We start from the raw sequence: 16,544 nt of genomic DNA on the forward strand, positions 1-16,544 counted from the left end.
TGTTTACTATCAGAGCCAACATTTTTTTTATTTTATTTTTTTATTTTTTATTAAAGTTTTATCTTTCATGTGACACGGCTTAATTTCACCCAAGTCAAGCAGCGATGAAGAGGAAGAACAGAGATATAACACTTGTATGTTTCTGCTTTATTTGGCATTTCAGTTATCTGTGCACGTATCAAATACAGTTCATATGTTCATTCATGTAGGCTATATAAGTTCATAACACCCAGACTATGGTATGTCATGATTGTAACACATTATAATAATAATACAAAAGCACTATAATGTCAATTTACAGTATATTTTTTATGTATATATACTAATGTTGGTCAATAAACAACACATAAGATTATGAAGCACAGACTTTATTCACACCGCCAGACTACAATGTAAACATTAGTCATAAACACTGCCTCGGTTGCTTTCCCTTTTCGTGTGTTCTTCATGAGTTAAAAGCAGCTCTTACATTCATACAGACGTGATCATCACAGACGTTTTGATCAGACTACAAAATAACACAAAAACATTTGAAACTTCTGAATGAGAGATGTTTACTGTGATGTACTGCTGAGATTGGCTGGTGTTATGGATCAACTTGGGATTGTGTTATCTGGTCATGTATGTGTGCACGTGAATAATATTAATTGCCTTTTCAGCAGAAAAGACGTTTTGCACATTATTAAAAATGTAGGCTATATATATTTACTACTATATACTGTATGTATAATATACTGTTCATTCACTCATTTAAAATTACTTTTTTGAGCTGTTTCCATCGCTTTGCGATTGTCCAAGAGAGAGATGGATTACATCGACATTCGTTCGCTCTTCCTTGCATTCCCAGATGTCATCCTTGAATTTTGTCACCTGAATGTCTCAACCCTTTATTCAACAACCTGAATAATGAGACCTGAATTTCACGACCTGAAATCCACACCTTGAATAATACAAACCTGAATTTCACAACCTGGATTTTTCTGAGGTGAATTCACATCAAATATTTTCAAATATTAAAAATTACCAGAAAATTTTTCGAAAACATAAAATTACACCCAGTCTTTTTGGAAGATCATGAATTTGGAGGCTTTTTCAAATTCAAGTTCTGGTGATATAAAAATGACCCCATACATGTCTGTACAACGTGAACATGCTAGTGAGGTGTTTTTTCTGTCACTCTAAATGATTGTTTTTTTCCGACACCCACTGAGGTAAATTGGACCTGGCAGATCACATTCAAACAGCTATGACACACTGCACTTTTTCATAATACAAGCATTTAATTGTTATACGTGTAATTCTGCTTAATTTTTTTGGTCTCATTTTGTTAATAATTTGTGTTAAAATGTGTAGTGGATATGAAATTTCCAACAGTGACAGCTCGTATTATTACACATGCAAGTTCAACATTAATGAAAATTACAATTGTACTTTTTAAAATTAATTTGTCACCCTACATTTTTTAGAGGCTAAATTGTGAATAAAATGGTTGTAAACGGAATATACAATCAAACATACAGATGTTCAGAGATGTCGTACGATTTATTTTTAATGCCTTTGTGTTGTCTCTTGGAGTTTCATGAGCACAGAGGCACATCAGTACGTCCACAGCATGAAGGTAGGATCTTGTGTTTATGAATGAAGTACTCTTGTTTAAAATCTCCCCACTCTGCTTCCAGTTCTTATGACATCACCTGAACCCTTTAAAATACTCATGATAGCTCCCTGAATAGGTAAGTACACAATCAATCACACACATTTACATAGTAAAGTTACTGGGCTCTAGCACTCTCTGAATTATTACACGCCCTGTGTGTGTGTGTGTGTGTGTGTGTGTGTGTGAAAGAGAGAGAGAGAGAGAGAGAGACATACAGCACGCAGAGAGAGAGATAATTCACGTATATGATGCGCTAGATTTAATTCATTTTTTTTGTTGAGCATTTCAATATGAAAACAGCCAAATCGCGGACATTTAGGGAAGCTAGAAATCCCGACTGATCGCTTTTTAAGGTTAAAAAAAAAGAGGAAACATCCGTGAAAAGAGGACGTATGATCATAGTAGGTTCCATTTAAAAATCTTCAGATATGAGACATGTACCTTTGCATTATTTCTGCATTAACAAGTGCCGCCTTCTCATGCACTCTGCCTAGAACAACTTGGTATCCTCCTCATTCACATACAATCAGCGCGACATGAAATATGAACCTTGTAAAGATGATTACTAAAACAAAGGCTTGGTTTAAATGTTCTTCATATTTGTTGAAATTCCTAGACGAGCTTTTCCTGAGTCTGCTCGACATAGGCCACAAGCTGGAAATCGAGCAAGCTCACAGAGTCCCAACTCACAGATCTGCTGAGGGAAGAATGCTCCGATCGATTCTGGCCAAATTTTTGAAATCATCCGATAAAGATCTCGTGTTGCGCCAGGCGAGGAGCAAGGGAAATCTTTCTTGGAAGAATTACAATATTTTTTTGTTCCCTGGACTTTGCGAACTCGACAAGAGAGAAACGCGATCGGTTTAAGGAATGCAAGAAACTCTACATCAGCGGAAGATCACTTTTGCTCTGATGTTTCCAGCCAGACTGAGAATAAACACCAAGGACGGCAGCAAAGTATTTACATGTCCCAATCAGGCAATGTCTTTTATTGAAACAATGGGTGAGTAACCATTGGGTGTTTTTCTTGTGAGTGGATTGACTCACTGTACATACTCTGGCTTTCAGAGGAAGCTGGGCGCCATTTTTGTTTCCTTTTGCGTTGGCTCCGCCGAGCGGCTGGAGTTTGTTTTGTTTTGTGGATTAACACTTTTCCTTAAAGAAACTTTTGCATTGACGGAAGATCACTTTTACAATGAACGGATGACTGCAAAATATCTGCATGCCCACACAAAGGATGTCTTTTATAAAGTTGTGTAAATCATGGGATATACTTTTATGCGGCCTCCGAGTGAATTGACTCTTGACCATCTGAGGAACTGGGATGCGTGTTTTGTTTCCTTTGTGCTGGTTCCGCCTAGCGGTTGGAGCTTGTTTTGTTAAATAACATTACTTCGGGACAGTTATGGATGAATCTGTCAGTTCCTTATGCTTATGCCTCCTGTTGGCTGGATTATGATTTGTGGAGTATTTTCGTGGGACATTGGAATGATTATGCCATCTGCTGCACTCATCAGCTGGCTCACTGAAGATTCGTTTGTCTGTCCGAGGAAACTGAACGGCTTTATATCGGCTGGAATTTGTTTTGTGAAGGAACACACCTTTGAGACAGTTCTGTGAATGAGTCTACACATTCTTTGTGTTTATTCTGCCTATTGGCTGGGGTTTGTTTTACAAAATATTTGATGTTATGTAATTTTGACTTACAAATATGTGAGGCAAAATTGAGCAATCCGATGGCAAAGTTGTCGTGGGGGCTCTCGTAGGCGTACATGGACTCTTTGAGTTTAAAGGGATTGACGCCGGTTGGCGCTTTCGTGCGTGGGGTTAATGCGCACGTTTTTCTTTTTTCTGTTTTTTTTGTTCAGGGGGAAGTTCGGGGTTTTATTGTTGCATTGATGTTGAAATGTGGTCTTCATAATTTTGTTTTTGGCACACAATTTATTTTTTCTATTATATCAAAATGTCAAATGTTAATATGAGTGTACTATCTCTCGCCACATGGAATGTGAATGGGCTGGGGCACCCCATAAAAAGAAGGAAGGTTATTTCTTTTCTTTAACATAAGAAATATGATACAGTGTTTCTTCAAAAACACATCTTTCCCCACAGGAAGCTGAAAAATTTGGGAAGATATGGGGTTGACATGTTTTCTTTAGTGTTGGCTCAATTAAGAGCAAGGGAGTCATTATATTGGTAAATAAACATTTACAATTCAAATGCCTCAAACAGTTTAATGATAAATTAGGAAGAGTCTTTATTGTTTTAGCAGAAATTCATGGGCAAAGTCTGATTTTGGCTAATATTTATGCACCTAACGTTGATGATTAGGGCTTTTATATAGATCTTGAAGGGATGTTGCAAGCCGCTGGCACCCCTCATGATATAATTTTGGGAGGAGACTTTAATCTTTTGATGGACTCAGTCCTTGATCACTGTGAAGCAAAAATGTGTGTAAGCCCTCTAGATTATGTCATAATCAAGCCCGGCTCAGTCTGATTCTTAAAAAGGACAAAGATCCAAGCGAGTGTAAAAGTTACCCTCCAATCTCCCTGATGCAACTAGATGTAAAAAATTTTGTCAAAAATTTTGGCCAACCAATTAATTAAAGTTATGACATCTCTTATACATATAGATCAGGTGGGGTTTATTTGGGGCCGCAGCTCTTCTGATAACATTAGGCATCTCATCAATATCATGTGGTCAGTAGCGAAGTGCCATCTCACTTGACGCTGAAAAGGCTTTTGATATGGTAGAATGGGATTATCTTTTTAAGATTCTGGAAATGTATGGGTTCGGGAGTACATTTATTGGTTGGATTAAGTTACTTTATAAACACCCTGTAGCAGCGGTACAAACAAATGGATTAATTTCAGATTATTTTACTCTGAATAGGGGCACTCGGCAGGGTTGCCCTCTTTCCTCATTATTGTTCCGTCTTGCCCTGGAACCATTAGCAGCCGTGATAAGAAAGGAGGATGATTTTCCAGGGGTGATTGTGGAGGTGTGGCGCATAAGCTTCTGCTTTACGCAGATGATATTTTATTATTAATCTCCGACCTCACTAGATCTATGCCTTGCCTCCACAGAATTATTAACTCATTTTCCAAGTTCTCAGGATACAAAGTCAATTGGTCTAAATCTGAAGCTTTTGCTTTGACAGCATACTGTCCAGTAACGGCCTTCCAGCCGGGCACCTTCCAGTGGCCCAAACAGGGCATTAAGTATTTGGGAATTTTATTCCCAGCAAATTTGTCTGATTTAGTCAGAGTTCATTTTGATCCTTTAATAAAAAGGTTTTCGAGTGATGTGGGTAGGTGGGCTTCATTACACTTATCGATGATTGGGAAGGTTAATATTATTAAAATGAACTGTATTCCAAAATTCAACTACCTACTACAATCTCTCCCTGTAGATGTCCCCCTCTCTTATTTCAAGCAATTTGATAGCATAGCGAAGTCCTTCATTTGGAATGGAAAGCGTCCCAGGTTACATTTCAACAAGTTACATAGGCCTATTGACAAAGGTGGGCTAGGCCTACCTAAGATTTTGTTTTATTATTATGCATTCGGTCTCAGACATTTGGCTCATTGGTCGCTTCCCCCTGAGAGAGCCCCTCCCTGGTTTTGTATTGAAAAGGAAGTTCTTGACCATCTCGCCACTGCAAAGCCCTTCTATCAAACTAATTGGAGAAGTTAAGTCACACCCCGTTATTTCGCATTTACACTCGATATGGACAAAGGTGTCCAGAGTTTTTAACTCGGATATTTATTTAAACGTAGCCTTGAGCATATGGCTGAACCCTAAACTATGTATTAATAAGTCCCCTTTCTGTTGGTCAGATTGGATTGTGAGGGGGGTTAATACACTTGGTGACCAATATGAGAGTGGAGTATTGAGATCTTTTGAAAATTTTATTCAACAATTTGGGATTCCCAGATCTCAATTTTATAAGTATTTACAGCTGCGCCACCTGCTCTACACTGTTTTTGGGAGTAGCACGCACCCCCCTAGAGTGGCAGATACTCTCGGAGTGGTGATTACTGCTTTTGGGAAGGGTCATGAGGCATCAGTGTATTACTCCCTGCTAATTCAGAGTCTGGGGGATGGAGCTTTAAATTCTCTCAAAAGATTATGGGAGAAAGATTTAAATTTGTTATTGGAGGAGGTAGTGTGGGCTAGGATTCTAAAAAATGTCAAGTCTGCATCTAGAGATACAAGGGTTCGCCTTATGTAATTTAAGATTTTAATAGATTTTATTGGACCCCTCTAGATTGTATAGGCTTGGTCTTAAGGACACACCCATCTGCTGGCGATGCCATTCTGAAGATGGAGACACCACCCATGTTTTTTGGGGGTGTCGTAAGATCCAAGAATTTTGGCTGAAGGTGCAAAGTTTTGTGTGTGATATGTTGAGCACTCAGGTCTCGTTCTGCCCCAGACTGGATTTGGAGTATAAGTACATGAAGGACTGAGTTTTGACCAGTGTGATGATTGGTAGGCAGGTTATTTTGAGGAGTTGGAAGTCGGATGGAGCACCCTCGTTCCCGGAGTGGTGCGCGGAGATGGGGAGGGTGGCTGCCTTCGAGGAGGGGTCGAGCATTAGGATGGGAGTTAGGGATTCTTACAATAAGAAATGGGGCAGTTACTTAGCATTTTTGGGGGAATCTCGAGGAGGGGCGGTGGAGGGTGTAATTTAGAGTTTATTTTTTTATTATACTTGATTATTGTATTTTTTTGTTGTTGTTGTTGTTGTTTTAGTTTTGTGTTTTTTTTGTGGGTGTGTATATTCTATTGACCACAGGGGTGTTCATGGGGGGGTGGGGTGGTCAGGGTGGGGTGGGAGTTTGGTAGAGGGAGAGGATATAGTGGGGGTTTAATGTTTAAAGTGATTGATTCAATATATATATGTTGTTTTTTTTTTGTTTTTTTGTTTTTTTGTTAATTTATGAATCAATAAAAATGATAATAACAAAAAAAAAAAAGTATTAAAAGGTATTAAATAAATTTAGTGAAAAATAAGGCCATTAAAAATTCTTAAATTACAATAATAAATTAGGTATTATTTTTTGCTTGTTTGAACATTTCCCTCCTTGGGTCGTAAGGTTTCCTTTACATTTCACACCTCAATAGAGTGGGCGTGTGGTTTTCACATGTACGTTCAGTGCAAAGTCTTTCTAGCAAGTCAGTCCATTGTCGGCCATCTTTTGAACGCCTTGGGAGGCTATTTCCAGTCATGCCAGTGCAGCTCCTATCTACTTGAATGGAGAAAGACCAAAATCTCAAAAACGGTTGGTCAAGATTGCAATCAAAGAACATACGTATTTCAAATCAATAAAATCTGACAATACTGGTATCATCTGTGGATGCAGCGGCTAATGGTGTTGACTACAAAGATTTACTCAAGTAATCCCAAACCCATGTTCATGATATCCATTACAGATGAATTATGTTTTTTAAGACAGTGATGTCTGAGGGATCAGAGATCACGAACATTCAGAAGTGGTTTTCTTCTTGCCTTTTACGCATCGAGATTTGACCAGATTCCTTGAATCTTTTAACTATATTGTGCACTGTAGAGGGTGAAATGCCCAAAATCCTTCTAATTTGTCTTTGGGGAACATTGTTCTCAAAGTGCTGGATTATTTGCTGAAGCATCTGTTGGCAAATTGACAAGTCTCAAATGATCCTTGCTCTTGAAGGACTAGGCTGTATTTGGAGGCTACTTATATACTAGGACACAATTGCCTCACCTGTTTAACATCTCCTGTTTCATATTGCCTTGTTATTTTAACTCGTTTAATTGTTATTAGTCTTAAATTGCCACTGTATCAACTTTTTTGGAGCGTGTTGCAATCGTCTGATTTGAAATTACTGTACATAAAAAAAAATACAAATGAAATTCACAAGGTAAAACATCATATAATATGTAGTTGTAGTGTTTTCAATATAGCAAAGGATGAATATAATATACAAATCACTCATTTTTATTTTTATTAGCATTTCTCATACTGTCTCAACTTTTTTGGAATTGGGGTTGTAAGTGCGAGTTTCACGCGAGAGGTGTCAAGGACATGCTTATTAATATTATGCCCTTATCTAAACTTAACCGATCAGTAGAGTGTGTAAACATGATAGGAAGCTGTTGTGTGCAACAGAAGTAATTGTCAAGTATTAATGGAAATGATGTCCAGCGACATCATTGGCTGTTGTAAAAGTTGTACTAATTTATAGGACTGCAGTTGTACGATATCATAGGAACTAGCCAAATGCTTACGATTTCGCTGTGAGAGTGTGTTGGTTAATCAGAGTGTTTGTCCTAACCACCGGCAACACGCGACGAGCAACAGGGCATTCTATTTTTTAAATGATTTCTAATTCTGCAACGTCACGCTGGGCAGACCAGTCAACAAATGGGTCTAAAATCATTCTCATAACAGTATATTAAAGCTGGCATCTCACCAGCCAATTCAAAACAACTTGATCTTGGTCGAGGGTTTCCACACACCTACTGAAAATTGTGCTTGAGGTCTCACTCTCTTCAGTCAGAGGTCTGTCACACATACACCAAAATGAATGGTGTTGAGAAGACTGACATAGAGGCTCTGACATTCTCTCTGCTTCCCTGTCACATGGAGATTGGCGAAATAACAACAAGAGTTACATAAACATAAACAATGGTAACAAACTGAATTTGGACAAGATTTATAAAGTAACTACTCTGTGGGAGGGAGGTGACTCCATGCGAGAAGCAAACGTGTGAATCACGAGCTCTGCGCACTTTGCTAGTTTTTTAATTATTTTCATGTTATAACCGGTGAGATTCGATACACCCAGTTACATATTTGCTCTTTGATGCAATCATGGCAAAGAAGTCAAAATCCTCAGACTCTGGAGACATTAAAAGACACTTACGTGTTCAAGCTGAAGCCTCTGATGGGCCTGTGAGCCGGGGACTCGAGTTGGAAAGCGCGTCGGGAGAAGAAATCCAGCGTCAACTGTCCAACATCTCGGTGATGCTGACAAAGGTTGTTGCTGACTTGAAGGATCTCGCTGTAATACGTCGATTGATTATGGCGATGGAAGCAAAGTTCTCTGAGTTGGTCACGAGTGACAGATGTTGAGAAAAGAATCGATTATTTGGAGTCATCGGAAAGGGAATTCTAATCCGCCCACGTCCAAAACAGACTTGGAATGCATTTTGGAAAAACTGGAATATCTTGAAAATATGAGCCAAAGGAACAATATACGAATTGATGGAATTCCTGAGCATGAAGAGGGCAAAGATACTGTGTATCCTGAAAGTATTCACAGCGCTTCACTTTTTCCACATTTTGTTATGTTACAGCCTTATTCCAAAATGGATTAAATTCATTATTTTCCTCAAAATTCTACAAACAATACCCCATTATGACAATGTGAAAGAAGTTTGTTTGAAATCTTTGCAAATTTATTAAAAATAAAAAACGAAAAAAATCACATGTACATAAGTATTCACAGTCTTTGCCATGACACTCAAAATTGAGCTCAGGTGCATCCTGTTTCCGCTGATCATCCTTGAGATGTTTCTGATGGAGCTTGAGAGGTCCTGCAAAGAAGTATGGGAAAAACTGCCCAAAAATAGGTGTGCCAAGCTTGTAGCATCATACTCAAAAAGACTTGAGGCTGTAATTGGTGCCAAAGGTGCTTATTGAGCAAAGGCTGTGAATACTTATGTACATGTGATTTTTTTTTTCTTTTCGTTTTTTATTTTTAATAAATTTGCAAAGATTTCAAACAAACTTCTTTCACGTTGTCATTATGGGGTATTGTTTGTGTAATTTTGAGGAAAATAATGAATTTAATCAATTTTGGAATAAGGCTGTAACATAACAAAATGTGGAAAAAGTGAAGCGCTGTGAATACTTTCCGGATGCACTGTATGGTGAAATTCCTGGACGAGCTCTTCCCGAGTCTGCTCGACATAACAGCCCATAAACTGGAAATCGAGCAAGCTCACAGAGTCCCGGCTCACAGATCTGCTGAGGGAGACAGGCCCCGATCAATTCTGGCCAAATTTCTGAGATCATCCAATAAAGATTTCGTGTTGCGCCAGGCGAGGAGCAAAGGAAAACTTTCTTGGAAGAATCACAATATTTTCTTGTTCCCGGATTTTGCGAATTCGACAAGAGAGAAACGCGATCGGTTCAAGGAATGTAAGAAACTCCTACATCAATGGAAGATCGCTTTTGCACTGATGTTTCCGGCCAAACTGAGGATAGACATCAAAGACGGCCGCAAAGTATTTTTATGCCCCAAAAAAGCACTGTCCTTTATAGAAACTATGGGTGAGTAAACCATTGCATGTTACTTATGTGAGTGGACTGACCCGGCCAGACTGAGAATGGACACTATGGATGACCGCAAAATATCTACATGCTCACATAAAGGATGTCTTTTATAAAGTTGACGGACTGAGTAAGTCATGGTGTATTTTTTTTACGTGGCCTCAGTGAATTTGATACACACTTGATCATCCGAGGAACCGGGATGCCTGTTTTGTTTCTTTTCATACTGGTTCCGCCTAGCGGCTGGAGTTTGTTTTGTAGAATAACACTGCTTCGGGACAGTATTGTGGATGAATCTGTTCGTTCTTTGTACTTATGCCTCCTGTTGGCTGGAGTTTGTTTTTGTGGAGTATATTTAAGGGACAGTAGAATGGTTACGTCATCTGCTGCACTTATAACAGCCGGCTCACTGAACAATTGATTGTCTGTCCGTGGAAACTGAACAGCTTTATATCGGCTGGAATTTGTTTTGTGGAGGAACATAACTTCAAGACAGTTCTGTGAATGAATCTACACGTTCTTTGTGTTTATTCTGCCTGTTGGCTGAGGCCTGTTTTACAAAGTATTTTCTGTTATGTAATTTTGCCTCACAAAATTTGTATAGAAACACAGGGCTTGAGCAATCTGATGGCAAAGTTTTCGCGGGGACTCTCGTATGCGTACATGGACCTTCTGAGTTTAGAGGGATCGACGCCATTTGGCGCTGTCGTGCGCAGGGTTAATGCGCTCATTTTTCTTTTTTCTGTTTGTTTTGTTCGGGGTTTGATTGTTGCATTAATGGGGAATGTGGTCTGTATAATCTTGTATAAAATCTGTATAATAAAATATCAATATGTCAAATATGTGAATGGATTATCTCTCTCCACATGGAATGTGAATGGGTTGGGGCATCCCATAAAAAGAAGGAAGGTTATTTCTTTTCTTAAGCATAAGAAATATGATATAGTCTTTCTTCAAGAAACACATCTTTCCCAGCAGGAAGCTGAAAAATTTGGGAAGATATAGGGTGGGCATGTTTTCTTTAGTGCTGGCTCGAGTAAGAGTAGGGGAGTCATTACATTGATAAGTAAACATCTACAATTAAAATTTCTCAAACAGATTAATGATAAATTAGGAAGAGTCATTATTGTTTTAGCAGACATTCAGGGGCAAAGGTTGATTTTGGCTAATATTTACGCACCTAACGCTGATGATCAGGGCTTTGTTATAGATCTTGAAGGGATGTTGCAAGCCGCTGGCACCCCTCATGATATAATATTGGGAGGAGACTTTAATCTTTTGATGGACTCAGTCCTTGATTATAGTGAAGCAAAAGTGTGTAAGCCCCCTAGAGCAACATTGACGCTTCACAGGATGTGTAAAAATCTTGGTCTTGTAGATATTTGGTGACTTTTGAACCCATCTGGTAGGGACTATACATTTTTTTCATCAGTCCATAAGATTTATTCTAGAATAGATTTTTTGGGGGGGTATCTAAGTCCCTCATTTCATCTGTTGTTGATTGCTCAGTTGGAAACATCTTAGTCTCAGATCACACCCTGGTGAGTTTAGAGGTGTTGCCACACACAGAGAAAAAAAATCCCTTTTGCAAAATCCTGATTTCCAACAAATGTTAAAGACTGAAATCAGTGTTTATATGGAGACCAACTGGTCCTCGGTATCCTCTGTGGACATGGCTTGGGAGGCACTTAAGGCTGTTCTTAGGGGTCGGATTATACAGTATGTCTCATTCACCAAAAAATCCAAAGCACGAGAACTCATAGAGTTGGAAGAGAATATTAAAAGTACCGAAACAGAGCTGAAGTGCCGAATGTTGTCTGATGGCCTCAGAGAATTGACTCAACTGAAATATAGATATAATGCTATTTTGTCACGGAAGGTAGAGTTTTGGCTATTCAGGGCAAGACAGTTATACTTTGAGTCAGGGGACAAAGCAGGGAAGCTGTTGGCTAGACATATAAAGCAGAGAGAGTCTTTTTCTACCATTCCCTCAGTAAAATCTGCTGGTGGTGAAATTTTTAACCTCGGCCACTGATATTAATAATGCTTTTAAAGAATTCTATCTTGATCTCTATAGTTCCACGTCTTTGTCTACTTATGAAGATATTCGAAACTTTGTGGAACCATTAGAACTCCCTAAATTGACGATTGAGCAAAAAAATTCTCTTGATTCTGAGATAAACTTGGAGGAGCTTGACGAGGTAATTAAGGCCTTGCCTACAGGCTCCCGGGCCAGACAGCTTTGCCACTGAATTTTTTAGATCTTATGCTACAGAATTGGCTCCACTTTTGTTAGAAGTTTATACAGAATCATTAAAGAATGGAAAGCTTCCCCCAACCATGACACAAGCCCAGATCAGTCTGATTCTTAAAAAGGACAAAGATCCAAGCGAGTGTAAGAGTAACCGTCCAATTTCCCTGATCCAGCTAGATGTAAAAATTTTGTCACAAATTTTGGCTAACCGATTAAGTAAAGTTATGACATCTCTTATACATATAGATCAGGTGGGGTTTATTTGGGGCCACAGCTCTTCTGATAACATCAGGCGTCTAATCAATATCATGTGGTCAGTGGCCGATCGCTGCCATCTCACTTGATGCCGAAAAGGCATTTGATATGGTAGAGTGGGATTATCTTTTTAAGATTTTGGAAATATATGGGTTCAGGGATACTTTTATTGGATGGATTAAGTTACTTTATAGACACCCGGTAGCAGCAGTACAAACAAATGAATTAATTTCAGATTATTTTACTCTGGATAGGGGCACCTGGCAGGGATGCTCTCTTTCCCCATTTTTGTTCTGTCTTGCCCTGGAACCATTAGCAGCATTATAAGAAAAGAGGATGATTTTCCATGGGTGATAGCGGGAGGAGTGGCGCATAAGCTTTTGCTTTACGCAGATAATATTTTATTATTCGTCTCCAACCCTACTAGATCTGTGTCTTGCCTCCACAGAATTATCAATTCCTTTTCTAAATTTTCGGGATACAGAGTTAATTGGTCTAATTCCAAAGCTTTAGCTCTGACTGCTTACTGCCCAGTAACGGCTTTTCAGCCAGGCGCCTTCCAGTGGCCCAAACAGGGCATTAAGTATTTGGGCATTTTATTCCCAGCAAATTTATGTGATTTAGTTAGAGTTCATTTTGAGCCTTTAATAAAAAGGTTTTCGAGTGATGTGGGCAGGTGGGCTTCATTACATTTATCGATGATTGGGAAGGTTAATGTGAATAATTCCATTTTTTATGTTTTATTTTTGGAATCAATAAAAATGTTAATAACAAAAAAAAAAAAAAGAAAAGAAAAAAGGAACTGCTCTGTGTATGTGTGTGATTGTGTAGAAAGTTTATGTCCAAATGCAGCTTCAGTGAGAAAATGAGTTGCGTTCAATAAACAGACTTTTCCATCTGACTGTTCTGATTTCTAAATTTTATGGTGAGTTATCATAATTTTAGTGCATGAACATTGCGTCATACCTAGTGTGGACAGACAAAATGCTTGTTGCTGGAATCTTATGTTGCATCTGGTTAGGACCTAAACCTAACCGACAGTGTCCTAAAAGCAAATGTGACATGAAAAGCACATTTTGTGAAGCAACCACGTAATTTTTGGTGGCTTTTATGACACTTTCAGCTAACTTGTCAGCTTTGCTGGGCTCGATCCTCAGTTTTCCTCTATCAGGAATGGTATTGTGCAAGCTAATCACATTGGAATAAGTGTGTAAATGTAGGTGGGTCTGTAATACAAGCGTTAAAATGCATCGTTTTTCAAATGATGTGTTAAAAGTAAAAGCGATATCATAACATAGCAGTGTGTGAGTAATAGAGCAAAAAATAAGTGTTTATAAAGTCATAATCAGTTGTTGAACTTGCAAAGTAGTTGTAGTGCCTAGTGTTTATTTCACCAGGAAACTGCTGTGAAACATAGAACGTGGCACGTAAAACTCAGTTTGCAAAAATGTTGTTATAGTAACGTTAATTTTATGGGACTAGGTTGGAATTCTCAATTTGTTTTATTGTTGGTCTATATGCGCAGATGCACATCTTTTGTCGTTGCATCGAATCTTGCTGTTTATTCAGCATGTCACCCCATGAGATTTGCATTTTAAAGATGGAATGTCAAGTTAAAAAAAACAGTTCAATAAAAAAATAAAATAAAAAAACACAGCTCTACATTCTGTTTCTTTCAGTTGCACTCCTTCCAGCTATTTTCAAATGCAAGTACATGTCTTGTGTGATTGCCACCTAATCCTCTACAAACACCGAAAGCCAATCATAGTTTAAAAATTTGGAGTGGCCAATCATGTTGCTAAAGTGTGGACATTTCTGTTTCTGTGTGGCTACCCTTGGAAATGTGGTTCTGTGGTGTTTAGCTGCATCACAAGATCACAGCATGTAACCATCTAAAGTTTCCCACCATATTGCAGTAATGAGTGAGAACTAATGATCCATTTGCTGTTATATGTATGAGAGGCTGTAAACATCATCAATCATGACATCACAGGCTGTCACAGGTGGCTTAGCAGTCAAGGCTCTGGATTACTGATCAGAAGGTTGGGGGTTCAAGCCCCAGCACTCCCAAAATGCCACTGTTGGGCCCTTGAGCATGGCCTTTGACCCTATATGCTCCAACAGCACCATATTGTGGCTGACCCTGCACTCTGACCCCAGCTTGGCTGGGATATGTGGGGGGGGAAGAATTTCACTGTATATGTGCAAATGTGTGATAATTAAAATTATAATTATAAATTATAATGCCTTGTCAGAATAGCCCAGCACATGATGGGAGCAAAGGTCATGAGTTAAATGTTGCTTCTAACATCAAGTGCATCATGTAAAACAATTCAGTGGGTGTTCAGCATCTCTGAGGGTAAAATAAAGGAATTATTTGCCTATTTATTTGATGAAATATTATTGTTATTTTGTATTCACATTTAATAACCAATTTAAGAACACACAGCAGATTAAAAATAATACATTATTTTCATTTGGATTTGCCTTTTAGTGTTGTCAAATCCAATTGAAAATGGGAATGTCTGAAAGCTTGATCTACAGTTACATCTATATAATGATGCATCGAGGCAATTCCAAATCCACTGTCCACGTAGCTGTAGCATCCTTCGCCACCCTGCTTTACTTTTCAAATTTATTCTGCTTGTTGCTCTCTCTTCTCAAAGACACAGGCTCTCACCATTTGCTTTATTCATCATCATAAAAGAGACATCACAAAGAGATGCAACAAACTTAGGTTGACTCATAGAAAAGCACTCAATCATGCTGTGATGTCTATACCCTTTCAACTTCGTGCAGCAATTGTGGATAAGAGGATTTCACCCCATTTTACCCCAAAATCAAAAGAAAATAAATAAATGTTATTTTGCATTCATAAAATTAATATGAATATGACATTATCGTTTTGTTTGCATGATGAAGCCAACATACTGTTATTCCAAAGTCTTTCTAGCATTTAGATATTTCAGAAATATAATAAAAATCACATATCCCATTCAAAGTTCACATTGTCAGAGTGTTGGGAATATTCACAGATAATTTGTACACATAAAACATGATATTAGAGTTAAAAAATCAAACATTTTAGAAGATAACGAAACATCACGGTTGTTTAAGCCAATGAGCATTAAGCTGTGTTGTCAGCAAGTCATTTCCCATCATGCACAGCTCAGAAAAAGCAACTGCGCCACCTGACTGCTACAACTGCGGCCGCCTTGCTCTCGCAACATTTTTTGACATCACAGCTAGTCAAACAGATTTCTAACTGTCATGCACCTGCCGATGATCGGTGATCGGTTCTGCGCAGAACTTGCCGGTGACATCATTTTTCAAAATAAAAGTCCTACATTGAAATAACTCATTTTGAAATTAACACGAACATAAATTAGTTTAAAAAGTTAGTAAAATATTTTACAAAACAGATTATTTTAGGATATCACGTGATATGGTGAAATTACTTTATATTCAAAAGTTTTTTAAAAAAAAAATACATAAAAAATTGAAGATGAGTATTAATATGATACATAGATAATGGTAAAACTGTACATATTAAACACAGTCTATATGCAATTTGGAACAAAAGACAGCTATGTTTTTGATATCTGGAGAATATATCTGATGGAAGCGCTTTCCACCACCGAGGAACAAAAAGTATGAATGATCAACTGCGACTTTGTGACACGTTGCAATGGAACCACCAGGCGTCGCTCATTCTTAGATCACAGGGAGCGAGAGTAGACATAGACCTAGAGGAGTGAATTAAAGAGGGTGCTGTTCCATTGGCTGTCCAGAAGGCCAGAGTCAAAGCCAAGTTATTATACAAATCTAAAAATGTGACACAGTATTACAGAAAAGGAGATGACAATGTAAACTGTTAAATAAACCCTGCCCTTTCCGCCAAAATAAAGGCTCAAAGAGAAGGTGAAGTAAATACTACAGAAATATATTATTATTATATAAAAACAAATCTAATTCTCAAAATAAATAGATAAATAAATAAAATAAATTTACCATAATTTTTGCATATACTGTTAATTCACAAAAATATATT

Source organism: Myxocyprinus asiaticus, chromosome 1, assembly GCF_019703515.2.
Source record: "Myxocyprinus asiaticus isolate MX2 ecotype Aquarium Trade chromosome 1, UBuf_Myxa_2, whole genome shotgun sequence".
NCBI lineage: Eukaryota > Metazoa > Chordata > Actinopteri > Cypriniformes > Catostomidae > Myxocyprinus > Myxocyprinus asiaticus.